The sequence below is a fragment of the Garra rufa genome, chromosome 7 (assembly GCF_049309525.1).
Source record: "Garra rufa chromosome 7, GarRuf1.0, whole genome shotgun sequence".
Taxonomy (NCBI): domain Eukaryota; kingdom Metazoa; phylum Chordata; class Actinopteri; order Cypriniformes; family Cyprinidae; genus Garra; species Garra rufa.
In genome coordinates this window covers 22,200,579-22,226,904 of record NC_133367.1, presented here as the reverse complement: position 1 = coordinate 22,226,904, position 26,326 = coordinate 22,200,579, and the positions used below count along the sequence as shown (strand labels likewise).

Genomic DNA, 26,326 nt, shown 5'->3' with positions numbered 1-26,326 from the left:
TAATAAAATGGCCTAAAAAACATGTAAAACACTTAAAACTCTATAATACATGTAAATGATTGTAATAAATAGAGCGGTAAAACACGTCTTTCTAAAAGCCAGCATATTATATAAATAGTGAAGAAAAGGCAAAAGCTTACAGCACCTGGTATTCCCAGGCGGTCTCCCATCCAAGTACTAACCAGGCCCGACGCTGCTTAGCTTCCGAGATCAGACGAGATCGGGCGCTCTCAGCGCGGTATGGCCATAAGCCAGGGCTGCTCCAGAAAGTGGGCTATTTAAAGATCAGCCTCCGTATAAGCCAGCATATTATATAAATAGTGAAGAAAAGGCAAAAGCTTACAGCACCTGGTATTCCCAGGCGGTCTCCCATCCAAGTACTAACCAGGCCCGACGCTGCTTAGCTTCCGAGATCAGACGAGATCGGGCGCTCTCAGCGCGGTATGGCCATAAGCTAGGGCTGCTCCAAAAAGTGGGCTATTTAAAGATCAGCCTCCGTAAAAGCCAGCATATTATATAAATAGTGAAGAAAAGGCAAAAGCTTACAGCACCTGGTATTCCCAGGCGGTCTCCCATAAAAGTGTAATAATCGGCCTTATCAGCCGAGTTACAAGACTAAAATGGGGTCAGATTTAACTGTGAGAGATGACTAGTGGTTAAAAGAATGAGACATAAAAGAAAATTGGTTTAAATAGATTTGGTGTATTTACAAGGTTCACATAAAAGACTTTAAAACAACACGATAAAACTAGGTAAACTCTGTTAAAAGAATACAGTTCATTTGTCCATACCCTAAAAACAGGTAAACTCTGTTAAAAGAATACAGTTCATTTGTCCATACCCTAAAAACAGTCCAAGAACCCCAGTGTGTTGATAAGTCCAATGTGAGTGTCCACCAGTGTATATACAATCCACAGAAAGTGTAATCCAAAGTTTGCAGGTGGTGAATGGAAAGGTGAGCTCTAAAATTAGCAACTCCTCAATCCAACAGTTTGGTGACTGTCCTTTGTTTGTCATGCTGCTCTCTTATACAGTTGTACTTCCTGCTTCCTGTCATGTGTCTAGTCACATGACAGGCCAACCATCCATTTATTAAAGACACATACACTTAAAATGTTAAGAGTAATAAAATGGCCTAAAAAACATGTAAAACACTTAAAACTCTATAATACATGTAAATGATTGTAATAAATAGAGCGGTAAAACAAGTCTTTCTAAAAGCCAGCATATTATATAAATAGTGAAGAAAAGGCAAAAGCTTACAGCACCTGGTATTCCCAGGAGGTCTCCCATCCAAGTACTAACTAGGCCCGACGCTGCTTAGCTTCCGAGATCAGACGAGATCGGGCGCTCTCAGCGCGGTATGGCCATAAGCGAGGGCTGCTCCAAAAAGTGGGCTATTTAAAGATCAGCCTCCGTAAAAGCCAGCATATTATATAAATAGTGAAGAAAAGGCAAAAGCTTACAGCACCTGGTATTCCCAGGCGGTCTCCCATCCAAGTACTAACCAGGCCCGACGCTGCTTAGCTTCCGAGATCAGACGAGATCGGGCGCTCTCAGCGCGGTATGGCCATAAGCGAGGGCTGCTCCAAAAAGTGGGCTATTTAAAGATCAGCCTCCGTAAAAGCCAGCATATTATATAAATAGTGAAGAAAAGGCAAAATCTTACAGCACCTGGTATTCCCAGGCGGTCTCCCATAAAAGTGTAACAATCGGCCTTATCAGCCGAGTTACAAGACTAAAATGGGGTCAGATTTAACTGTGAGAGATGACTAGTGGTTAAAAGAATGAGACATAAAAGAAAATTGGTTTAAATAGATTTGGTGTATTTACAAGGTTGACATAAAAGACTTTAAAACAACACGATAAAACTAGGTAAACTCTGTTAAAAGAATACAGTTCATTTGTCCATACCCTAAAAACAGGTAAACTCTGTTAAAAGAATACAGTTCATTTGTCCATACCCTAAAAACAGTCCAAGAACCCCAGTGTGTTGATAAGTCCAATGTGAGTGTCCACCAGTGTATATACAATCCACAGAAAGTGTAATCCAAAGTTTGCAGGTGGTGAATGGAAAGGTGAGCTCTAAAATTAGCAACTCCTCAATCCAACAGTTTGGTGACTGTCCTTTGTTTGTCATGCTGCTCTCTTATACAGTTGTACTTCCTGCTTCCTGTCATGTGTCTAGTCACATGACAGGCCAACCATCCATTTATTAAAGACACATACACTTAAAATGTTAAGAGTAATAAAATGGCCTAAAAAACATGTAAAACACTTAAAACTCTATAATACATGTAAATGATTGTAATAAATAGAGCGGTAAAACAAGTCTTTCTAAAAGCCAGCATATTATATAAATAGTGAAGAAAAGGCAAAAGCTTACAGCACCGTGTATTCCCAGGCGGTCTCCCATCCAAGTACTAACCAGGCCCGACGCTGCTTAGCTTCCGAGATCAGACGAGATCGGGCGCTCTCAGCGCGGTATGGCCATAAGCAAGGGCTGCGCCAAAAAGTGGGCTATTTAAAGATCAGCCTCCGTAAAAGCCAGCATATTATATAAATAGTGAAGAAAAGGCAAGAGCTTACAGCACCTGGTATTCCCAGGCGGTCTCCCATCCAAGTACTAACCAGGCCCGACGCTGCTTAGCTTCCGAGATCAGACGAGATCGGGCGCTCTCTTTTTTTTTTTTTTTTTTTTTATTATCAAAAAGTACAAATTAAATATTTACATGACAAAAATAATTCAATTTCACATCTTTACATCTTCAAACTTATGACATGTGTATATCACTTCAAAAACACAACATAAATACAAACCACAAACCCAAATCAAAACAATGACATTTTGATGCAAGACTCATCGTAAATCATATTTATCAAAATTTTATACATAACCCTTTTCCCTCTTCTATACAAACCAGCTCATTGCCTTCCACAAAAGCCTTTTCAAATTCCTCTTTAGGCAAACATTTCCACATCAAATACACATTTTTCCTTAAAATCGTCTTGAACATTGCCCTTACATCCACTTTTTTCTTATCATAATACGCCATATTCCTCCTTACCCATATCGCATATCTTGCATTACTTAATACAAAGTTCCATAAATTCACTTTCCTATCCTTTTTATTCATGTTTATCCCAAACAAAAACAGCTTTCTCCATTCATCCCCTATCACATCTTTCCCCGTTCCTTTTTTCACCAACACTTTTAGTTCTGTATGAAATGCTTCCAACTCTTTGCATTCAAAAAAAATGTGCATTAATGTTTCTGGCTCTGTCCCACATACATCACATTCTCGTTTTACATTTTTGTTCATTTGATGAATCACCACCTTTGTATATATTCTATTATGCCTTAATTTAAAGTCCAGGTTTTCACAATCCAGTCCATTTTATTTCACATTTAAATTCCTCCAAATTGTCTTTACATTTATTCCAGGGAATACCCTTGGCCAAACCACCTCAGAGGCAGGCATTTTGATTTCCTTTTTCACCATCATCTTATAACATGTTTTCACATTTAACTGACACAAAAACTTTTTTCCCTTTTTATCAATAACATACATTTCAGGAAATCCCCAATCTCCTATTTTTACAGTCTCTTTCTCAATCCTTTGCACCCACCCTTCTGGTAGGCTTGTTTTAATGTTTTCACATTCACAATCCACTTTAGATTTCTCAATTTCATCATCCCATCCTACTACACAATCATATATAGCTCTATTTGGCAAAAAACCTTTAACATATTCATATGCCATGTCTTTCACTTTCCTAACTCCCGCCCTCATAAACAACTTATTATAAAGCATTTTCCCTCCCCTTTTAATTTTTGGATTCAGAAATAATGGCTGGTCAAGTACTTGATTTATATTGTCACATTCATAATTAACATTAACCAAAAACTCAGCCCAAGCACTAAATACTTCTTGATAAAACATTGGCATTTTCTCAGTCATAGGTTTTTTAAAAGCCATAAACAGTCCTTCCTCACCACATCCTCCACCTTTATTTAAAAAAAATTTCATATATCCCTTCCACCCATACTGTACTTTGTCACATAAATATTTTTTTATTGTTTTAACTCTTATTGCTTTCCTCTTAACCTCTAAGTCTATCAACCTCAGACCTCCCTCCTTATAGTCTGCTATCAGTGTTTTTGTTGATATTTTAATTCCTTTACCTCCCCACACAAAATTATTCACAGCCTCTTTTATTCCGTTCAAAACCCAGTCTGGCATGTCAATTGCTCCCATCACATAATTGCATTTAGTGAGTATTAACGAATTAGCCACAACTACCTTTCCTCTTAATCTCAATTCTCTTTGCCTCCAGAAATTAAGTACTTGTTTTATTTTATTTAAAACTCCAGTCCATGTGGCATCTCTAGCCTCTTTCGCATTTACTCCAATATTCACTCCTAATATCCTTAAATACTCTTTCGTTATTTTAAATGGAACATCTGACCCTTTTATCTCCACCCCTCCTATACTTATTATTTCTGACTTGTCAACATTTATCTTTGCACCTGAAGCTTTTCCATATTTTTCTATCTGCATTTTTATTCTCTTAACACTCTCTACATCCTTGACAGTAAAAGTTGTGTCATCAGCATATTGGTGGATTACACTTACTCCTCCATAAGGAATTTGAATACCTCTTATTTCTTTATCACTTTTTATCAAAGATGCCAGCGGCTCCGCTGTTATTGAATATAACAAAGCAGATAATGGGCACCCTTGTCTGACTGACCTTTCTAATGGAAAGGGGTCAGTTAATGCCCCATTAATTTTAACACAGCTCCGGGCATTGTCATATATTAATTTGATCCATTTTCTTATTCTGTCTCCAAACCCATATCTCGCCATTGTCTGCTCAATAAAACTGTGCTCCACTCTATCAAAAGCTTTATTCAAATCCACAGATAAAACCAACCCCCCTTCCCCATCCTTTCCCATGTTTTCTACAACGTCTCTTATTGTACATATGATATCCATAATGTCTCTCCCCATTATACTGTATGCTTGGCTAGGCGACACAATACTCCCTACAACCTGTTTAATTCTATTGGCTATTACTTTTGTTAAAATTTTATAATCCGAATTAAGCAGACTCAAAGGCCTATAATTTTCCAACTTCAATGGATTTCCTTTATTTTTATATAAGATAGTTATTATTCCTAAGCCCATGGATCTCGGCATTTCCCCTCTCTCCTCCATACCTTTATACAACCTTAGCAGTATTGGTGCTAGGGTCCCTATGAAGGCCTTATAGAACTCATGTGTCAAACCATCCGAGCCCGGACTTTTATTCTTTTTTGTCTGATTTATTGCATCTTTTATTTCTTCAATACCTATATCTCTTTCGCACATATTCTTCTCATCCTCGTCTAGCTTCACGTTCACAGTACTCAAGACTTCATCCACACATTCTTGTTTTACACCCTCTTTCTTGAATAATTCCCTATAAAAATTCTCCACTTCTCCTATTATCCCAACAAAATCATTTATTTTATCGCCTTTTCTATTTTCTAACTCTACAATGTGTTTTCTCCTCTGCTTTTTATTTTCTAAATTTAGGAAGAATTTTGTACTTCTTTCTCCCTCTAAAGCATACTGAGCTCTACTTCTTATTATAGCTCCCTTGCTTTTTTCCTTTTCATACTCCTCTAATTCTGTTTTTAACCTCCAAAAGCACTCTTCACTGTACTCAGGATTATTTTCTATTTTTTCCGCTTCCCCTTTTAATGCATTTTCCAAAGCTTCTGCTCATAAAATCTCTTTGTTTTGAATACCTAATACTTCTTTTTTTAATTTTCTCTTTCATTCCCTCCCACCATTCACATACATTTTCCTCAAATAGAGAATTCTGCATTTCATAATTTATACATTTTACAATATTTTCTTTATATGCCTCTTCATTTAACAGATTTGCATTCAGACACCACAAACCCCCTCCCCTCTCCTCTTCACTTACACCCATCTTGACTGTCATCACAGCATGATCACTTAAACTGACAAACTTATATTTCACATTTTTAACATATTTTAACATTTCTCTTTTTGCCAAACATAAATCTATACGACTCTGTTTCAAATTACCCATCACCATTTGTCTTCTCGAAAATTCTCTTTTATATGGATTCTCTTCCCTCCACACATCTACTATGTCTTCATTCTGCATCCACTCTGTTAAGAACTTTCTTGACCCATCAGATTTAAAATTAGCACTACTGGAAGCATCCAGTCTCGTGCACCACACGTTGAAATCCCCAACTACTATACACTTCTCTTTCCATTGTGTCTTCATTTCCTTAAAGACTTCTTTTCTGTCAATCTCTATATTCGGTGCATAAATGTTTATAAGCCTAAACATTTCATTACAAAACTTAAATTCAAGTCCTAGCATTCTCCCATTTCCATCTTTATAAATTTGTTTCACATTTTGCACTCTGTCTCTTTTTATCAAAATCGCCACTCCACATGCTTTTACATTTCCATGACTCACATAAATTTCCCCCTCCCAACTCTTTTTTATATTGTCCATTATATCCCCTGTCCAATGCGTCTCTTGTAGGCATAGCACATCAGCTTTTAACAGTCTCTTCACCCTCTCAAACTTTTTTAGGTCTCTTAGCCCGTTACTGTTCAGACACGCAATGTGCAAAATACCCCACATAATGATTATCACAGTTTTTAAGGGATTTATACTCATTCCAATTAAATCAAACTCTTACTTTCTGCCTTTTGCTCCTCCAGTCTTTCCTTCTTTCTTTTTTTCAATATACCTTTCCCCTCACATGTATCCATGTCTTCCTCTCCGTTTTTCACAGGATTTTCTATCATTTCTTTCTCCTTTCCTCCCCCTTCGTCTTTCTTCATTCCTCTTCTCTCCAGATGTTTTTCTCCTTGACTTTTAGCATTACCACCTTCTTCATTGTCATTTTTTTCCGTCTTCCCGTTTCCATCTTCACACTCCAGACCTCTCTGATCCATCTCTTTACCTGCTGTTCTTTTTTTCTTCTTTCTCTGTCTCATCTGTTGCCCCGCGCCCGCCTCCTCTGGGCTGCTCTCACTCTTAGTATCTCCCCTGTTTGTCGCTCTCTCTTTCTCTCCCCAAGTGCTTTGACTCATCTCTCCTTCAACAATTACCTCTTCCTCTTCATTTTCTTCACTCTCCAGCTCCTCGTACAGATCTTCCATTATCCCCTCGCCGTTCCTTTCTTCCATCATAGCCGGCGTTTCACACACGCACAGTCCTGGCCGCATTCCACACACTTCACAATTCACCTCTTTGCACTCTCTTGCATAGTGTCCTTGTTTATCGCATCTAAAACACCTAAAGCTCGGGCAGTCCCTCACAACATGTCCCGGTTGTATACACAAACGGCAAACCTTCACTTGTCGGTCATGTATCACCCTAAAGTGTTCTGTCCCTCCGAGCGTCTCAAATTTCGTTGAATAGGGCAACGATTTAACAACATTATTGAACTTAACTTTTAAAAACCTTGTCCCATCCGCGATGTCGGTTCCCGGCCACATTCTCCTCTTGATTTTAGACGCTTCTGTTACTCCCCAATCCTTTAGTTTGCTCAATATTTCTTCATCTTGAATATACATAGGCAGTCCTAAGAAAGAAACAACCACCTCCATGCAATCCACTTCCTTCACCATTACACGACTGTTTTTTATCTTCAAACCATCCAGAATTTTTCCTTTTGCCTTCATATCTTCCATTGTTAACTCATACTCTTTTGGAGATTTATACCTGCAACCGATCACTCCTCCGCATTCTTCCTTCACACTCTTTAATAGTTCCATCATTGTGATTCTGTCCTCCCCCTCCATCTCCACCAGCACCGTCAGTTCCTTTCCATAGCTGCGCTCTCCATCTCTCTTGTCCTGCATGTTTCGACCTCTTCCCGTCTCCTGTTGTCCAGCCATTTCTCTTTCCTCGCTGTGTGAGGTATTTATCCCCAAACAGCACGACACTGTTTGAGGATTAAATGACCCCCCAACACGCAAACACTCCTTTGGAGCAGTTTTTCCAAACAATGTGAAAAGAATTGAATCCTTTACTCCACTCAAACAAACACACTCCTTCTTCCTCCTTGCTTCTCTCACTGTACCACTTCCTGTCACCACTAGGGAGCGCTCAGGGTGGTATGGCCATAAGCGAGGGCTGCTCCAAAAAGTGGGCTATTTAAAGATCAGCCTCCGTAAAAGCCAGCATATTATATAAATAGTGAAGAAAAGGCAAAAGCTTACAGCACCTGGTATTCCCAGGCGGTCTCCCATAAAAGTGTAACAATCGGCCTTATCAGCCGAGTTACAAGACTAAAATGGGGTCAGATTTAACTGTGAGAGATGACTAGTGGTTAAAAGAATGAGACATAAAAGAAAATTGGTTTAAATAGATTTGGTGTATTTACAAGGTTCACATAAAAGACTTTAAAACAACACGATAAAACTAGGTAAACTCTGTTAAAAGAATACAGTTCATTTGTCCATACCCTAAAAACAGGTAAACTCTGTTAAAAGAATACAGTTCATTTGTCCATACCCTAAAAACAGTCCAAGAACCCCAGTGTGTTGATAAGTCCAATGTGAGTGTCCACCAGTGTATATACAATCCACAGAAAGTGTAATCCAAAGTTTGCAGGTGGTGAATGGAAAGGTGAGCTCTAAAATTAGCAACTCCTCAATCCAACAGTTTGGTGACTGTCCTTTGTTTGTCATGCTGCTCTCTTATACAGTTGTACTTCCTGCTTCCTGTCATGTGTCTAGTCACATGACAGGCCAACCATCCATTTATTAAAGACACATACACTTAAAATGTTAAGAGTAATAAAATGGCCTAAAAAACATGTAAAACACTTAAAACTCTATAATACATGTAAATGATTGTAATAAATAGAGCGGTAAAACAAGTCTTTCTAAAAGCCAGCATATTATATAAATAGTGAAGAAAAGGTAAAAGCTTACAGCACTTGGTATTCCCAGGAGGTCTCCCATCCAAGTACTAACCAGGCCCGACGCTGCTTAGCTTCCGAGATCAGACGAGATCGGGCGCTCTCAGCGCGGTATGGCCATAAGCGAGGGCTGCTCCAAAAAGTGGGCTATTTAATTCAATTCAATTCAATTCAAGTTTATTTGTATAGCGCTTTTCACAATACGAATCGTTGCAAAGCGCTGTACAAAAGTTTAGGCTACTACAATATATTTAGTAATTTTAGTATTTAGTGGTGAATACTGTATGTCAAGTCGATGTACATATGATATAAATGTTAAAATCAGTAACTGTGTAATCAAACAGATGATGAACACTAATTGCAATGATTATGTGCTGTGATCAAAGTTGTAAGAAAATTATGTAGTGCTGTATGTTGTTTCAAGGCTGGCATCATCTGTGGTCCTCTGAGGGGTCGGCATCATCTCTTCTTCTGAATCCAGACTGAATCTTGTGTAAATCCTAGTTACCACGGGATGGAAATCCCGTGGCAGAAACAGAGAAACAAATAGAGAAATAATTAGCGTAGCTGCTGTTCCAACTTCCAACCAAACAAAAATGATGTGTTTTGCCCAAGCCGAAGAATATTAATGTGCATTTGATCAGATGTAACTGAAGTACAACGTTATGAGATACATTATGTGAATGCTTGGCTAAAGAGATGAGTCTTTAATCTAGATTTAAACATAGAGAGTGTGTCTGAACCCCGAACGTTATCAGGAAGGCTATTCCAGAGTTTGGGACCCAAATGAGAAAAGGCTCTCCCTCCTTTAGTGGACTTTGCTATCCTAGGTACTACTAAAAGTCCAGAGTTTTGCGACCTTAGGGAGCGTGAGGGATTGTAGCGTAGTAGGAGACTAGTTAGGTATGCAGGAGCTAAACCATTAAGGGCCTTAAAGGTAAGAAGTAATATTTTGTAAGTGATACGGAACCTAATAGGTAGCCAGTGTAGAGACTGTAAAACTGGGGTAATATGATCATATTTTCTTGATCTGGTAAGGACTCTAGCAGCTGCATTTTGGACTACCTGTAGCTTATTTATTGAAGAAGCAGGACAACCACCTAGTAGTGCATTACAATAGTCCAGTCTAGACGTCATGAATGCATGAACTAACTTTTCTGCATCAGAAACAGGTAACATGTTCCGTAGCTTAGCAATGTTTCTAAGATGGAAGAATGCTGTTTTAGTAACATAGGAAATATGATTTTCAAAAGACAGGTTGCTGTCTAATATAACACCCAGATTTTTGACTGTAGAGGAAACAACAGTACATCCGTCTAATTGCAAGTTGTAGTTTAGGAGATTCTGTGTACTCTTTTTTGGTCCAATAAGTAATATCTCAGTCTTATCTGAATTTAACAGTAGAAAATTATTGGTCATCCAGTCTTTCACATTTTTAACACACTCTGTTAACTTTGCTAAGTTAGAAGTTTCATCTGGTCTTGTTGAAATATATAGTTGAGTGTCATCAGCATAACAATGGAAACTAATCCCATATTTCCTAATAATATTACCAAGGGGTAACATGTAAATTGAAAATAGTAGAGGACCTAGGACAGATCCTTGTGGCACTCCATACTTTACTGGTGTTAGCTGCGATGACTCCCCATTTAAATGAACAAAGTGATAGCGATCGGACAGGTATGATCTGAACCATCTTAATGCCTGCCCTTGAATACCTGTATAGTTTTGTAATCGATCTATGAGTATTTCATGATCTATAGTGTCGAACGCAGCACTAAGATCAAGTAAAACTAGCAATGAGACGCAGCCTTGATCTGCCGCAAGTAGCAAGTCGTTTGTGATTTTTACAAGTGCAGTTTCTGTGCTATGATGGGGCCTGAAACCTGACTGAAATTCTTCAAAGATATTATTATTTTGCAAGAAGGAGCACAATTGAGCAGACACAACTTTTTCTAGAATTTTAGACATAAATGGAAGATTAGAAATGGGTCTGTAATTTGCCAGTTCACTAGGGTCTAGCTGTGGTTTCTTAATAAGAGGTTTAATAACTGCTAGTTTGAATGGTTTTGGGACATGACCTAAAGATAACGATGAGTTAACAATATTAAGAAGCGGTACTTCTGCTACAGGTAACAACTCTTTTAGTAATTTAGTGGGTACAGGATCTAATAGGCATGTTGTTGGTTTAGATGTGGTGATAAGTTTATTTAATTCTTTCTGTTCTATAGTTGTAAAGCACTGCAGTTTTTCTTCCGGTGTAATGACTAATATTGAAGTATCAGTTGCAGTAGTAACTATATTTGTTATTGTATTTCTAATGTTGTCTATTTTATCAGTAAAGAAATTCATAAAGACATTACTATTAAACTGTGCAGGAATATTCAGGTCAGGAGGTGTTTGGTTATTTGTTAATCTAGCCACTGTGCTAAATAAAAACCTTGGATTGTTTTGGTTTTTTTCTATGAGTTGGTGGATATACTCGGCTCTAGCAGCTTTTAAAGCCCGTCTATAGCTGGACATACTGTTTTTCCACGCAATTTTAAAAACTTCTAAGTTAGTTTTTCTCCATTTACGCTCAAGATTACGAGTTTCTTTTTTTAGAGAATGGGTATTACTGTTGTACCATGGCGCAGTACGTTTTTCTCTAACCTTTTTTAGCTTGATTGGGGCAACAGCTTCTAATGTATTAGAGAAGATAGTGCCTATGTTACTAGTCATTTTGTCTAGTTCATGTTTATTTATGGGTGCACAGAGCAGTTGAGATAAATCAGGCAGGTTATTTGCGAATCTATCTTTGGTAGCAGGAACAATAGTTCTGCCCAGACGATAGCGCGGAGCTATATAGTTAACATCAGTGATACGCAGCATGCACGATACGAGGAAATGATCGGTAACATCATCGCTTTGAGGTACGATATCTATATCAGTAAGATCAAGTCCGTGCGATATAATTAGATCTAGTGTATGATTAAAACGATGAGTGGGCCCAGTGACGTTTTGTTTGACTCCAAAAGAGTTTAACAGGTCAGTAAACGCAAGTCCTAACGCATCATTTGTATTATCAACATGAATGCTAAAATCTCCAACAATTAATGCTTTATCAAAATTAACCAATAGGTCAGAAAGGAAATCTGCAAATTCTTTTAGGAAGTCTGTATACGGCCCTGGAGGTCTATACACAGTAGCCAGAGCAAGTGATAGGAGAGATTTATTTTGCATATCTGACAGAGTAACATTAAGTAGGAGTACTTCAAATGAATTAAACCTGTACCCTGTTTTCTGAGTAACATTGAAAATATCACTATAAATTGTTGCAACACCACCGCCACGACCGATCTGACGAGGCTCATGCTTATAACAGTAGTTTGGTGGAGTAGACTCATTCAGACCAATATAATCGTTTGGTTTTAGCCAAGTTTCAGTCAAGCAGAGTACATCAAAACTATTATCTGTGATTATTTCATTTACAATAAGTGCTTTGGGTGCGAGTGATCTAATATTTAGGAGCCCAAGCTTTAAAAATTGTTTTTGTTCATTTATTGTGCATTTTTCTGGTTTAATCACGATTAGATTTTTTCTAGATCCTGCATTAAATTTTTGTTTTGACCTCACTATTCGAGGAACAGACACAGTCTTTATAGATTGGACAGCACCAGTACTATCGTTTAAATGTGCATAACAAAAGCCATCATCGCAACTATTTGAAGAATTGCTTACTAGTCAAATGGAGCGCAGCGTCCTGGAGATGTTGTCCGACAGCAGTTCTGCTCCGACTCTGCTGGGGTGCAGGCCATCAGCGCGGTAAAGCCTAGGGCGCTCCCAGAAAAGATTCCAATTATTAACAAAAAGATCAGCCTCCGTAAAAGCCAGCATATTATATAAATAGTGAAGAAAAGGCAAAAGCTTACAGCACCTGGTATTCCGAGGCGGTCTCCCATCCAAGTACTAACCAGGCCCGACACTGCTTAGCTTCCGAGATCAGACGAGATCGGGCGCTCACAGCGCGGTATGGCCATAAGCGAGGGCTGCTCCAAAAAGTGGGCTATTTAAAGATCAGCCTCCGTAAAAGCCAGCATATTATATAAATAGTGAAGAAAAGGCAAAAGCTTACAGCACCTGGTATTCCCAGGCGGTCTCCCATAAAAGTGTAACAATCGGCCTTATCAGCCGAGTTACAAGACTAAAATGGGGTCAGATTTAACTGTGAGAGATGACTAGTGGTTAAAAGAATGAGACATAAAAGAAAATTGGTTTAAATAGATTTGGTGTATTTACAAGGTTCACATAAAAGACTTTAAAACAACACGATAAAACTAGGTAAACTCTGTTAAAAGAATACAGTTCATTTGTCCATACCCTAAAAACAGGTAAACTCTGTTAAAAGAATACAGTTCATTTGTCCATACCCTAAAAACAGTCCAAGAACCCCAGTGTGTTGATAAGTCCAATGTGAGTGTCCACCAGTGTATATACAATCCACAGAAAGTGTAATCCAAAGTTTGCAGGTGGTGAATGGAAAGGTGAGCTCTAAAATTAGCAACTCCTCAATCCAACAGTTTGGTGACTGTCCTTTGTTTGTCATGCTGCTCTCTTATACAGTTGTACTTCCTGCTTCCTGTCATGTGTCTAGTCACATGACAGGCCAACCATCCATTTATTAAAGACACATACACTTAAAATGTTAAGAGTAATAAAATGGCCTAAAAAACATGTGAAACACTTAAAACTCTATAATACATGTAAATGATTGTAATAAATAGAGCGGTAAAACACGTCTTTCTAAAAGCCAGCATATTATATAAATAGTGAAGAAAAGGCAAAAGCTTACAGCACCTGGTATTCCCAGGCGGTCTCCCATCCAAGTACTAACCAGGCCCGACGCTGCTTAGCTTCCGAGATCAGACGAGATCGGGCGCTCTCAGCGCGGTATGGCCATAAGCCAGGGCTGCTCCAAAAAGTGGGCTATTTAAAGATCAGCCTCCGTATAAGCCAGCATATTATATAAATAGTGAAGAAAAGGCAAAAGCTTACAGCACCTGGTATTCCCAGGCGGTCTCCCATCCAAGTACTAACCAGGCCCGACGCTGCTTAGCTTCCGAGATCAGACGAGATCGGGCGCTCTCAGCGGGGTATGGCCATAAGCGAGGGCTGCTCCAAAAAGTGGGCTATTTAAAGATCAGCCTCCGTAAAAGCCAGCATATTATATAAATAGTGAAGAAAAGGCAAAAGCTTACAGCACCTGGTATTCCCAGGCGGTCTCCCATAAAAGTGTAACAATCGGCCTTATCAGCCGAGTTACAAGACTAAAATGGGGTCAGATTTAACTGTGAGAGATGACTAGTGGTTAAAAGAATGAGACATAAAAGAAAATTGGTTTAAATAGATTTGGTGTATTTACAAGGTTCACATAAAAGACTTTAAAACAACACGATAAAACTAGGTAAACTCTGTTAAAAGAATACAGTTCATTTGTCCATACCCTAAAAACAGGTAAACTCTGTTAAAAGAATACAGTTCATTTGTCCATACCCTAAAAACAGTCCAAGAACCCCAGTGTGTTGATAAGTCCAATGTGAGTGTCCACCAGTGTATATACAATCCACAGAAAGTGTAATCCAAAGTTTGCAGGTGGTGAATGGAAAGGTGAGCTCTAAAATTAGCAACTCCTCAATCCAACAGTTTGGTGACTGTCCTTTGTTTGTCATGCTGCTCTCTTATACAGTTGTACTTCCTGCTTCCTGTCATGTGTCTAGTCACATGACAGGCCAACCATCCATTTATTAAAGACACATACACTTAAAATGTTAAGAGTAATAAAATGGCCTAAAAAACATGTAAAACACTTAAAACTCTATAATACATGTAAATGATTGTAATAAATAGAGCGGTAAAACACGTCTTTCTAAAAGCCAGCATATTATATAAATAGTGAAGAAAAGGCAAAAGCTTACAGCACCTGGTATTCCCCGGCGGTCTCCCATCCAAGTACTAACCAGGCCCGACGCTGCTTAGCTTCCGAGATCAGACGAGATCAGGCGCTCTCAGCGCGGTATGGCCATAAGCCAGGGCTGCCCCAAAAAGTGGGCTATTTAAAGATCAGCCTCCGTATAAGCCAGCATATTATATAAATAGTGAAGAAAAGGCAAAAGCTTACAGCACCTGGTATTCCCAGGCGGTCTCCCATCCAAGTACTAACCAGGCCCGACGCTGCTTAGCTTCCGAGATCAGACGAGATCGGGCGCTCTCAGCGCGGTATGGCCATAAGCGAGGGCTGCTCCAAAAAGTGGGCTATTTAAAGATCAGCCTCCGTAAAAGCCAGCATATTATATAAATAGTGAAGAAAAGGCAAAAGCTTACAGCACCTGGTATTCCCAGGCGGTCTCCCATAAAAGTGTAACAATCGGCCTTATCAGCCGAGTTACAAGACTAAAATGGGGTCAGATTTAACTGTGAGAGATGACTAGTGGTTAAAAGAATGAGACATAAAAGAAAATTGGTTTAAATAGATTTGGTGTATTTACAAGGTTCACATAAAAGACTTTAAAACAACACGATAAAACTAGGTAAACTCTGTTAAAAGAATACAGTTCATTTGTCCATACCCTAAAAACAGGTAAACTCTGTTAAAAGAATACAGTTCATTTGTCCATACCCTAAAAACAGTCCAAGAACCCCAGTGTGTTGATAAGTCCAATGTGAGTGTCCACCAGTGTATATACAATCCACAGAAAGTGTAATCCAAAGTTTGCAGGTGGTGAATGGAAAGGTGAGCTCTAAAATTAGCAACTCCTCAATCCAACAGTTTGGTGACTGTCCTTTGTTTGTCATGCTGCTCTCTTATACAGTTGTACTTCCTGCTTCCTGTCATGTGTCTAGTCACATGACAGGCCAACCATCCATTTATTAAAGACACATACACTTAAAATGTTAAGAGTAATAAAATGGCCTAAAAAACATGTAAAACACTTAAAACTCTATAATACATGTAAATGATTGTAATAAATAGAGCGGTAAAACACGTCTTTCTAAAAGCCAGCATATTATATAAATAGTGAAGAAAAGGCAAAAGCTTACAGCACCTGGTATTCCCAGGCGGTCTCCCATCCAAGTACTAACCAGGCCCGACGCTGCTTAGCTTCCGAGATCAGACGAGATCGGGCGCTCTCAGCGCGGTATGGCCATAAGCCAGGGCTGCTCCAAAAAGTGGGCTATTTAAAGATCAGCCTCCGTATAAGCCAGCATATTATATAAATAGTGAAGAAAAGGCAAAAGCTTACAGCACCTGGTATTCCCAGGCGGTCTCCCATCCAAGTACTAAACAGGCCCGACGCTGCTTAGCTTCCGAGATCAGACGAGATCGGGCGCTCTCAGCGCGGTATGGCCATAAGCGAGGGCTGCTCCAAAAAGTGGGCTATTTAAAGATCAGCCTCCGTAAAAGCCAGCATATTATATAAATAGTGAAGAAAAGGCAAAAGCTTACAGCACCTGGTATTCCCAGGCGGTCTCCCATAAAAGTGTAACAATCGGCCTTATCAGCCGAGTTACAAGACTAAAATGGGGTCAGATTTAACTGTGAGAGATGACTAGTGGTTAAAAGAATGAGACATAAAAGAAAATTGGTTTAAATAGATTTGGTGTATTTACAAGGTTCACATAAAAGACTTTAAAACAACACGATAAAACTAGGTAAACTCTGTTAAAAGAATACAGTTCATTTGTCCATACCCTAAAAACAGGTAAACTCTGTTAAAAGAATACAGTTCATTTGTCCATACCCTAAAAACAGTCCAAGAACCCCAGTGTGTTGATAAGTCCAATGTGAGTGTCCACCAGTGTATATACAATCCACAGAAAGTGTAATCCAAAGTTTGCAGGTGGTGAATGGAAAGGTGAGCTCTAAAATTAGCAACTCCTCAATCCAACAGTTTGGTGACTGTCCTTTGTTTGTCATGCTGCTCTCTTATACAGTTGTACTTCCTGCTTCCTGTCATGTGTCTAGTCACATGACAGGCCAACCATCCATTTATTAAAGACACATACACTTAAAATGTTAAGAGTAATAAAATGGCCTAAAAAACATGTAAAACACTTAAAACTCTATAATACATGTAAATGATTGTAATAAATAGAGCGGTAAAACACGTCTTTCTAAAAGCCAGCATATTATATAAATAGTTAAGAAAAGGCAAAAGCTTACAGCACCTGGTATTCCCAGGCGGTCTCCCATCCAAGTACTAACCAGGCCCGACGCTGCTTAGCTTCCGAGATCAGACGAGATCGGGCGCTCTCAGCGCGGTATGGCCATAAGCGAGGGCTGCTCCAAAAAGTGGGCTATTTAAAGATCAGCCTCCGTAAAAGCCAGCATATTATATAAATAGTGAAGAAAAGGCAAAAGCTTACAGCACCTGGTATTCCGAGGCGGTCTCCCATCCAAGTACTAACCAGGCCCGACACTGCTTAGCTTCCGAGATCAGACGAGATCGGGCACTCTCAGCGCGGTATGGCCATAAGCGAGGGCTGCTCCAAAAAGTGGGCTATTTAAAGATCAGCCTCCGTAAAAGCCAGCATATTATATAAATAGTGAAGAAAAGGCAAAAGCTTACAGCACCTGGTATTCCCAGGCGGTCTCCCATAAAAGTGTAACAATCGGCCTTATCAGCCGAGTTACAAGACTAAAATGGGGTCAGATTTAACTGTGAGAGATGACTAGTGGTTAAAAGAATGAGACATAAAAGAAAATTGGTTTAAATAGATTTGGTGTATTTACAAGGTTCACATAAAAGACTTTAAAACAACACGATAAAACTAGGTAAACTCTGTTAAAAGAATACAGTTCATTTGTCCATACCCTAAAAACAGGTAAACTCTGTTAAAAGAATACAGTTCATTTGTCCATACCCTAAAAACAGTCCAAGAACCCCAGTGTGTTGATAAGTCCAATGTGAGTGTCCACCAGTGTATATACAATCCACAGAAAGTGTAATCCAAAGTTTGCAGGTGGTGAATGGAAAGGTGAGCTCTAAAATTAGCAACTCCTCAATCCAACAGTTTGGTGACTGTCCTTTGTTTGTCATGCTGCTCTCTTATACAGTTGTACTTCCTGCTTCCTGTCATGTGTCTAGTCACATGACAGGCCAACCATCCATTTATTAAAGACACATACACTTAAAATGTTAAGAGTAATAAAATGGCCTAAAAAACATGTAAAACACTTAAAACTCTATAATACATGTAAATGATTGTAATAAATAGAGCGGTAAAACAAGTCTTTCTAAAAGCCAGCATATTATATAAATAGTGAAGAAAAGGCAAAAGCTTACAGCACTTGGTATTCCCAGGAGGTCTCCCATCCAAGTACTAACCAGGCCCGACGCTGCTTAGCTTCCGAGATCAGACGAGATCGGGCGCTCTCAGCGCGGTATGGCCATAAGCCAGGGCTGCTCCAAAAAGTGGGCTATTTAGGAAAGGAAGTGAGGTGAGGCCAAGTATGGTGACCCATACTAGGAATTTGTGCTCTGCATTTAACCCATCCAAGTGCACACACACAGTAGTGAACACACACACACCGTGAACACACACCCGGAGCAGTGGGCAGCCATTGCTGCGGCGCCCGGGGAGCAGTTGGGGGATCGGTGCCTTGCTCAAGGGACTCACCTCAGTCGTGGTATTGAGGGTGGAGAGAGTGCTGTACATTCACTCCCCCCACCTACAATCCCTGCCGGGCCTGAGAATCGAACCTGCAACCTTTGGATTACAAGTCCGACTCTCTAACCATTAGGCCACGGCTGCCCCGATCTTTAAACATTTAAAGATCAGCCTCCGTATAAGCCAGCATATTATATAAATAGTGAAGAAAAGGCAAAAGCTTACAGCACCTGGTATTCCCAGGCGGTCTCCCATCCAAGTTCTAACCAGGCCCGACGCTGCTTAGCTTCCGAGATCAGACGAGATCGGGCGCTCTCAGCGCGGTATGGCCATAAGCGAGGGCTGCGCCAAAAAGTGGGCTATTTAAAGATCAGCCTCCGTAAAAGCCAGCATATTATATAAATAGTGAAGAAAAGGCAAGAGCTTACAGCACCTGGTATTCCCAGGCGGTCTCCCATCCAAGTACTAACCAGGCCCGACGCTGCTTAGCTTCCGAGATCAGACGAGATCGGGCGCTCTCTTTTTTTTTTTTTTTTTTTTTTTATTATCAAAAAGTACAAAATAAATATTTACATGACAAAAATAATTCAATTTCACATCTTTACATCTTCAAACTTATGACATGTGTATATCACTTCAAAAACACAACATAAATACAAACCACAAACCCAAATCAAAACAATGACATTTTGATGCAAGACTCATCGTAAATCATATTTATCAAAATTTTATACATAACCCTTTTCCCTCTTCTATACAAACCAGCTCATTGCCTTCCACAAAAGCCTTTTCAAATTCCTCTTTAGGCAAACATTTCCACATCAAATACACATTTTTCCTTAAAATCGTCTTGAACATTGCCCTTACATCCACTTTTTTCTTATCATAATACGCCATATTCCTCCTTACCCATATCGCATATCTTGCATTACTTAATACAAAGTTCCATAAATTCACTTTCCTATCCTTTTTATTCATGTTTATCCCAAACAAAAACAGCTTTCTCCATTCATCCCCTATCACATCTTTCCCCGTTCCTTTTTTCACCAACACTTTTAGTTCTGTATGAAATGCTTCCAACTCTTTGCATTCAAAAAAAATGTGCATTAATGTTTCTGGCTCTGTCCCACATACATCACATTCTCGTTTTACATTTTTGTTCATTTGATGAATCACCACCTTTGTATATATTCTATTATGCCTTAATTTAAAGTCCAGGTTTTCACAATCCAGTCCATTGTATTTCACATTTAAATTCCTCCAAATTGTCTTTACATTTATTCCAGGGAATACCCTTGGCCAAACCACCTCAGAGGCAGGCATTTTGATTTCCTTTTTCACCATCATCTTATAACATGTTTTCACATTTAACTGACACAAAAACTTTTTTCCCTTTTTATCAATAACATACATTTCAGGAAATCCCCAATCTCCTATTTTTACAGTCTCTTTCTCAATCCTTTGCACCCACCCTTCTGGTAGGCTTGTTTTAATGTTTTCACATTCACAATCCACTTTAGATTTCTCAATTTCATCATCCCATCCTACTACACAATCATATATAGCTCTATTTGGCAAAAAACCTTTAACATATTCATATGCCATGTCTTTCACTTTCCTAACTCCCGCCCTCATAAACAACTTATTATAAAGCATTTTCCCTCCCCTTTTAATTTTTGGATTCAGAAATAATGGCTGGTCAAGTACTTGATTTATATTGTCACATTCATAATTAACATTAACCAAAAACTCAGCCCAAGCACTAAATACTTCTTGATAAAACATTGGCATTTTCTCAGTCATAGGTTTTTTAAAAGCCATAAACAGTCCTTCCTCACCACATCCTCCACCTTTATTTAAAAAAAATTTCATATATCCCTTCCACCCATACTGTACTTTGTCACATAAATATTTTTTTATTGTTTTAACTCTTATTGCTTTCCTCTTAACCTCTAAGTCTATCAACCTCAGACCTCCCTCCTTATAGTCTGCTATCAGTGTTTTTGTTGATATTTTAATTCCTTTACCTCCCCACACAAAATTATTCACAGCCTCTTTTATTCCGTTCAAAACCCAGTCTGGCATGTCAATTGCTCCCATCACATAATTGCATTTAGTGAGTATTAACGAATTAGCCACAACTACCTTTCCTCTTAATCTCAATTCTCTTTGCCTCCAGAAATTAAGTACTTGTTTTATTTTATTTAAAACTCCAGTCCATGTGGCATCTCTAGCCTCTTTCGCATTTACTCCAATATTCACTCCTAATATCCTTAAATACTCTTTCGTTATTTTAAATGGAACATCTGACCCTTTTATCTCCACCCCTCCTATACTTATTATTTCTGACTTGTCAACATTTATCTTTGCACCTGAAGCTTTTCCATATTTTTCTATCTGCATTTTTATTCTCTTAACACTCTCTACATCCTTGACAGTAAAAGTTGTGTCATCAGCATATTGGTGGATTACACTTACTCCTCCATAAGGAATTTGAATACCTCTTATTTCTTTATCACTTTTTATCAAAGATGCCAGCGGCTCCGCTGTTATTGAATATAACAAAGCAGATAATGGGCACCCTTGTCTGACTGACCTTTCTAATGGAAAGGGGTCAGTTAATGCCCCATTAATTTTAACACAGCTCCGGGCATTGTCATATATTAATTTGATCCATTTTCTTATTCTGTCTCCAAACCCATATCTCGCCATTGTCTGCTCAATAAAACTGTGCTCCACTCTATCAAAAGCTTTATTCAAATCCACAGATAAAACCAACCCCCCTTCCCCATCCTTTCCCATGTTTTCTACAACGTCTCTTATTGTACATATGATATCCATAATGTCTCTCCCCATTATACTGTATGCTTGGCTAGGCGACACAATACTCCCTACAACCTGTTTAATTCTATTGGCTATTACTTTTGTTAAAATTTTATAATCCGAATTAAGCAGACTCAAAGGCCTATAATTTTCCAACTTCAATGGATTTCCTTTATTTTTATATAAGATAGTTATTATTCCTAAGCCCATGGATCTCGGCATTTCCCCTCTCTCCTCCATACCTTTATACAACCTTAGCAGTATTGGTGCTAGGGTCCCTATGAAGGCCTTATAGAACTCATGTGTCAAACCATCCGAGCCCGGACTTTTATTCTTTTTTGTCTGATTTATTGCATCTTTTATTTCTTCAATACCTATATCTCTTTCGCACATATTCTTCTCATCCTCGTCTAGCTTCACGTTCACAGTACTCAAGACTTCATCCACACATTCTTGTTTTACACCCTCTTTCTTGAATAATTCCCTATAAAAATTCTCCACTTCTCCTATTATCCCAACAAAATCATTTATTTTATCGCCTTTTCTATTTTCTAACTCTACAATGTGTTTTCTCCTCTGCTTTTTATTTTCTAAATTTAGGAAGAATTTTGTACTTCTTTCTCCCTCTAAAGCATACTGAGCTCTACTTCTTATTATAGCTCCCTTGCTTTTTTCCTTTTCATACTCCTCTAATTCTGTTTTTAACCTCCAAAAGCACTCTTCACTGTACTCAGGATTATTTTCTATTTTTTCCGCTTCCCCTTTTAATGCATTTTCCAAAGCTTCTGCTCATAAAATCTCTTTGTTTTGAATACCTAATACTTCTTTTTTTAATTTTCTCTTTCATTCCCTCCCACCATTCACATACATTTTCCTCAAATAGAGAATTCTGCATTTCATAATTTATACATTTTACAATATTTTCTTTATATGCCTCTTCATTTAACAGATTTGCATTCAGACACCACAAACCCCCTCCCCTCTGCTCTTCACTTACACCCATCTTGACTGTCATCACAGCATGATCACTTAAACTGACAAACTTATATTTCACATTTTTAACATATTTTAACATTTCTCTTTTTGCCAAACATAAATCTATACGACTCTGTTTCAAATTACCCATCACCATTTGTCTTCTCGAAAATTCTCTTTTATATGGATTCTCTTCCCTCCACACATCTACTATGTCTTCATTCTGCATCCACTCTGTTAAGAACTTTCTTGACCCATCAGATTTAAAATTAGCACTACTGGAAGCATCCAGTCTCGTGCACCACACGTTGAAATCCCCAACTACTATACACTTCTCTTTCCATTGTGTCTTCATTTCCTTAAAGACTTCTTTTCTGTCAATCTCTATATTCGGTGCATAAATGTTTATAAGCCTAAACATTTCATTACAAAACTTAAATTCAAGTCCTAGCATTCTCCCATTTCCATCTTTATAAATTTGTTTCACATTTTGCACTCTGTCTCTTTTTATCAAAATCGCCACTCCACATGCTTTTACATTTCCATGACTCACATAAATTTCCCCCTCCCAACTCTTTTTTATATTGTCCATTATATCCCCTGTCCAATGCGTCTCTTGTAGGCATAGCACATCAGCTTTTAACAGTCTCTTCACCCTCTCAAACTTTTTTAGGTCTCTTAGCCCGTTACTGTTCAGACACGCAATGTGCAAAATACCCCACATAATGATTATCACAGTTTTTAAGGGATTTATACTCATTCCAATTAAATCAAACTCTTACTTTCTGCCTTTTGCTCCTCCAGTCTTTCCTTCTTTCTTTTTTTCAATATACCTTTCCCCTCACATGTATCCATGTCTTCCTCTCCGTTTTTCACAGGATTTTCTATCATTTCTTTCTCCTTTCCTCCCCCTTCGTCTTTCTTCATTCCTCTTCTCTCCAGATGTTTTTCTCCTTGACTTTTAGCATTACCACCTTCTTCATTGTCATTTTTTTCCGTCTTCCCGTTTCCATCTTCACACTCCAGACCTCTCTGATCCATCTCTTTACCTGCTGTTCTTTTTTTCTTCTTTCTCTGTCTCATCTGTTGCCCCGCGCCCGCCTCCTCTGGGCTGCTCTCACTCTTAGTATCTCCCCTGTTTGTCGCTCTCTCTTTCTCTCCCCAAGTGCTTTGACTCATCTCTCCTTCAACAATTACCTCTTCCTCTTCTTTTTCTTCACTCTCCAGCTCCTCGTACAGATCTTCCATTATCCCCTCGCCGTTCCTTTCTTCCATCATAGCCGGCGTTTCACACACGCACAGTCCTGGCCGCATTCCACACACTTCACAATTCACCTCTTTGCACTCTCTTGCATAGTGTCCTTGTTTATCGCATCTAAAACACCTAAAGCTCGGGCAGTCCCTCACAACATGTCCCGGTTGTATACACAAACGGCAAACCTTCACTTGTCGGTCATGTATCACCCTAAAGTGTTCTGTCCCTCCGAGCGTCTCAAATTTCGTTGAATAGGGCAACGATTTAACAACATTATTGAACTTAACTTTTAAAAACCTTGTCCCATCCGCGATGTCGGTTCCCGGCCACATTCTCCTCTTGATTTTAGACGCTTCTGTTACTCCCCAATCCTTTAGTTTGCTCAATATTTCTTCATCTTGAATATACATAGGCAGTCCTAAGAAAGAAACAACCACCTCCATGCAATCCACTTCCTTCACCATTACACGACTGTTTTTTATCTTCAAACCATCCAGAATTTTTCCTTTTGCCTTCATATCTTCCATTGTTAACTCATACTCTTTTGGAGATTTATACCTGCAACCGATCACTCCTCCGCATTCTTCCTTCACACTCTTTAATAGTTCCATCATTGTGATTCTGTCCTCCCCCTCCATCTCCACCAGCACCGTCAGTTCCTTTCCATAGCTGCGCTCTCCATCTCTCTTGTCCTGCATGTTTCGACCTCTTCCCGTCTCCTGTTGTCCAGCCATTTCTCTTTCCTCGCTGTGTGAGGTATTTATCCCCAAACAGCACGACACTGTTTGAGGATTAAATGACCCCCCAACACGCAAACACTCCTTTGGAGCAGTTTTTCCAAACAATGTGAAAAGAATTGAATCCTTTACTCCACTCAAACAAACACACTCCTTCTTCCTCCTTGCTTCTCTCACTGTACCACTTCCTGTCACCACTAGGGAGCGCTCAAGGTGGTATGGCCGTAAGCGAGAGCTGCTCCAAAAAGTGGGCTATTTAAAGATCAGCCTCCGTAAAAGCCAGCATATTATATAAATAGTGAAGAAAAGGCAAAAGCTTACAGCACCTGGTATTCCCAGGCGGTCTCCCATAAAAGTGTAACAATCGGCCTTATCAGCCGAGTTACAAGACTAAAATGGGGTCAGATTTAACTGTGAGAGATGACTAGTGGTTAAAAGAATGAGACATAAAAGAAAATTGGTTTAAATAGATTTGGTGTATTTACAAGGTTCACATAAAAGACTTTAAAACAACACGATAAAACTAGGTAAACTCTGTTAAAAGAATACAGTTCATTTGTCCATACCCTAAAAACAGGTAAACTCTGTTAAAAGAATACAGTTCATTTGTCCATACCCTAAAAACAGTCCAAGAACCCCAGTGTGTTGATAAGTCCAATGTGAGTGTCCACCAGTGTATATACAATCCACAGAAAGTGTAATCCAAAGTTTGCAGGTGGTGAATGGAAAGGTGAGCTCTAAAATTAGCAACTCCTCAATCCAACAGTTTGGTGACTGTCCTTTGTTTGTCATGCTGCTCTCTTATACAGTTGTACTTCCTGCTTCCTGTCATGTGTCTAGTCACATGACAGGCCAACCATCCATTTATTAAAGACACATACACTTAAAATGTTAAGAGTAATAAAATGGCCTAAAAAACATGTAAAACACTTAAAACTCTATAATACATGTAAATGATTGTAATAAATAGAGCGGTAAAACACGTCTTTCTAAAAGCCAGCATATTATATAAATAGTGAAGAAAAGGCAAAAGCTTACAGCACCTGGTATTCCCAGGCGGTCTCCCATCCAAGTTCTAACCAGGCCCGACGCTGCTTAGCTTCCGAGATCAGACGAGATCGGGCGCTCTCAGCGCGGTATGGCCATAAGCCAGGGCTGCTCCAAAAAGTGGGCTATTTAAAGATCAGCCTCCGTATAAGCCAGCATATTATATAAATAGTGAAGAAAAGGCAAAAGCTTACAGCACCTGGTATTCCCAGGCGGTCTCCCATCCAAGTACTAACCAGGCCCGACGCTGCTTAGCTTCCAAAATCAGACGAGATCGGGCGCTCTAAGCGCGGTATGGCCATAAGCGAGGGCTGCTCCAAAAAGTGGGCTATTTAAAGATCAGCCTCCGTAAAAGCCAGCATATTATATAAATAGTGAAGAAAAGGCAAAAGCTTACAGCACCTGGTATTCCCAGGCGGTCTCCCATAAAAGTGTAACAATCGGCCTTATCAGCCGAGTTACAAGACTAAAATGGGGTCAGATTTAACTGTGAGAGATGACTAGTGGTTAAAAGAATGAGACATAAAAGAAAATTGGTTTAAATAGATTTGGTGTATTTACAAGGTTCACATAAAAGACTTTAAAACAACACGATAAAACTAGGTAAACTCTGTTAAAAGAATACAGTTCATTTGTCCATACCCTAAAAACAGGTAAACTCTGTTAAAAGAATACAGTTCATTTGTCCATACCCTAAAAACAGTCCAAGAACCCCAGTGTGTTGATAAGTCCAATGTGAGTGTCCACCAGTGTATATACAATCCACAGAAAGTGTAATCCAAAGTTTGCAGGTGGTGAATGGAAAGGTGAGCTCTAAAATTAGCAACTCCTCAATCCAACAGTTTGGTGACTGTCCTTTGTTTGTCA

The 26,326-nt window shown here is 39.1% G+C and overlaps 19 non-coding genes across 19 annotated transcripts; all 19 read right to left on the bottom strand.

Annotated features, from left to right (window-relative positions):
* Nucleotides 1-133: 133 nt before the first annotated feature.
* Nucleotides 134-252, bottom strand: LOC141339629 (5S ribosomal RNA). The gene has a single exon (XR_012356211.1). It is a non-coding gene; the product is annotated as a 5S ribosomal RNA (ribosomal RNA).
* Nucleotides 253-336: 84 nt separating this feature from the next.
* LOC141339627 (5S ribosomal RNA) lies at nt 337-455 on the bottom strand. Its single transcript, XR_012356210.1, has one exon. It is a non-coding gene; the product is annotated as a 5S ribosomal RNA (ribosomal RNA).
* An 801-nt stretch (nt 456-1,256) lies between these two features.
* On the bottom strand, nt 1,257-1,375 carry LOC141339781 (5S ribosomal RNA). Its single transcript, XR_012356353.1, has one exon. It is a non-coding gene; the product is annotated as a 5S ribosomal RNA (ribosomal RNA).
* An 84-nt stretch (nt 1,376-1,459) lies between these two features.
* LOC141339626 (5S ribosomal RNA) lies at nt 1,460-1,578 on the bottom strand. The gene has a single exon (XR_012356209.1). It is a non-coding gene; the product is annotated as a 5S ribosomal RNA (ribosomal RNA).
* An 801-nt stretch (nt 1,579-2,379) lies between these two features.
* On the bottom strand, nt 2,380-2,498 carry LOC141339346 (5S ribosomal RNA). The gene has a single exon (XR_012355946.1). It is a non-coding gene; the product is annotated as a 5S ribosomal RNA (ribosomal RNA).
* Nucleotides 2,499-8,980: 6,482 nt separating this feature from the next.
* On the bottom strand, nt 8,981-9,099 carry LOC141339801 (5S ribosomal RNA). The gene has a single exon (XR_012356372.1). It is a non-coding gene; the product is annotated as a 5S ribosomal RNA (ribosomal RNA).
* A 3,779-nt stretch (nt 9,100-12,878) lies between these two features.
* LOC141339957 (5S ribosomal RNA) lies at nt 12,879-12,997 on the bottom strand. Its single transcript, XR_012356523.1, has one exon. It is a non-coding gene; the product is annotated as a 5S ribosomal RNA (ribosomal RNA).
* An 801-nt stretch (nt 12,998-13,798) lies between these two features.
* On the bottom strand, nt 13,799-13,917 carry LOC141339625 (5S ribosomal RNA). The gene has a single exon (XR_012356208.1). It is a non-coding gene; the product is annotated as a 5S ribosomal RNA (ribosomal RNA).
* An 84-nt stretch (nt 13,918-14,001) lies between these two features.
* Nucleotides 14,002-14,120, bottom strand: LOC141339656 (5S ribosomal RNA). Its single transcript, XR_012356236.1, has one exon. It is a non-coding gene; the product is annotated as a 5S ribosomal RNA (ribosomal RNA).
* Nucleotides 14,121-14,921: 801 nt separating this feature from the next.
* Nucleotides 14,922-15,040, bottom strand: LOC141339937 (5S ribosomal RNA). The gene has a single exon (XR_012356504.1). It is a non-coding gene; the product is annotated as a 5S ribosomal RNA (ribosomal RNA).
* Nucleotides 15,041-15,124: 84 nt separating this feature from the next.
* LOC141339624 (5S ribosomal RNA) lies at nt 15,125-15,243 on the bottom strand. Its single transcript, XR_012356207.1, has one exon. It is a non-coding gene; the product is annotated as a 5S ribosomal RNA (ribosomal RNA).
* An 801-nt stretch (nt 15,244-16,044) lies between these two features.
* Nucleotides 16,045-16,163, bottom strand: LOC141339623 (5S ribosomal RNA). Its single transcript, XR_012356206.1, has one exon. It is a non-coding gene; the product is annotated as a 5S ribosomal RNA (ribosomal RNA).
* An 84-nt stretch (nt 16,164-16,247) lies between these two features.
* On the bottom strand, nt 16,248-16,366 carry LOC141339708 (5S ribosomal RNA). The gene has a single exon (XR_012356285.1). It is a non-coding gene; the product is annotated as a 5S ribosomal RNA (ribosomal RNA).
* An 801-nt stretch (nt 16,367-17,167) lies between these two features.
* Nucleotides 17,168-17,286, bottom strand: LOC141339622 (5S ribosomal RNA). The gene has a single exon (XR_012356205.1). It is a non-coding gene; the product is annotated as a 5S ribosomal RNA (ribosomal RNA).
* Nucleotides 17,287-17,370: 84 nt separating this feature from the next.
* On the bottom strand, nt 17,371-17,489 carry LOC141339375 (5S ribosomal RNA). The gene has a single exon (XR_012355974.1). It is a non-coding gene; the product is annotated as a 5S ribosomal RNA (ribosomal RNA).
* Nucleotides 17,490-18,290: 801 nt separating this feature from the next.
* On the bottom strand, nt 18,291-18,409 carry LOC141339799 (5S ribosomal RNA). The gene has a single exon (XR_012356370.1). It is a non-coding gene; the product is annotated as a 5S ribosomal RNA (ribosomal RNA).
* Nucleotides 18,410-18,840: 431 nt separating this feature from the next.
* Nucleotides 18,841-18,959, bottom strand: LOC141339373 (5S ribosomal RNA). Its single transcript, XR_012355972.1, has one exon. It is a non-coding gene; the product is annotated as a 5S ribosomal RNA (ribosomal RNA).
* A 6,484-nt stretch (nt 18,960-25,443) lies between these two features.
* On the bottom strand, nt 25,444-25,562 carry LOC141339371 (5S ribosomal RNA). The gene has a single exon (XR_012355971.1). It is a non-coding gene; the product is annotated as a 5S ribosomal RNA (ribosomal RNA).
* Nucleotides 25,563-25,646: 84 nt separating this feature from the next.
* LOC141339402 (5S ribosomal RNA) lies at nt 25,647-25,765 on the bottom strand. Its single transcript, XR_012355999.1, has one exon. It is a non-coding gene; the product is annotated as a 5S ribosomal RNA (ribosomal RNA).
* Between the last annotated feature and the right edge of the window lie 561 nt (nt 25,766-26,326).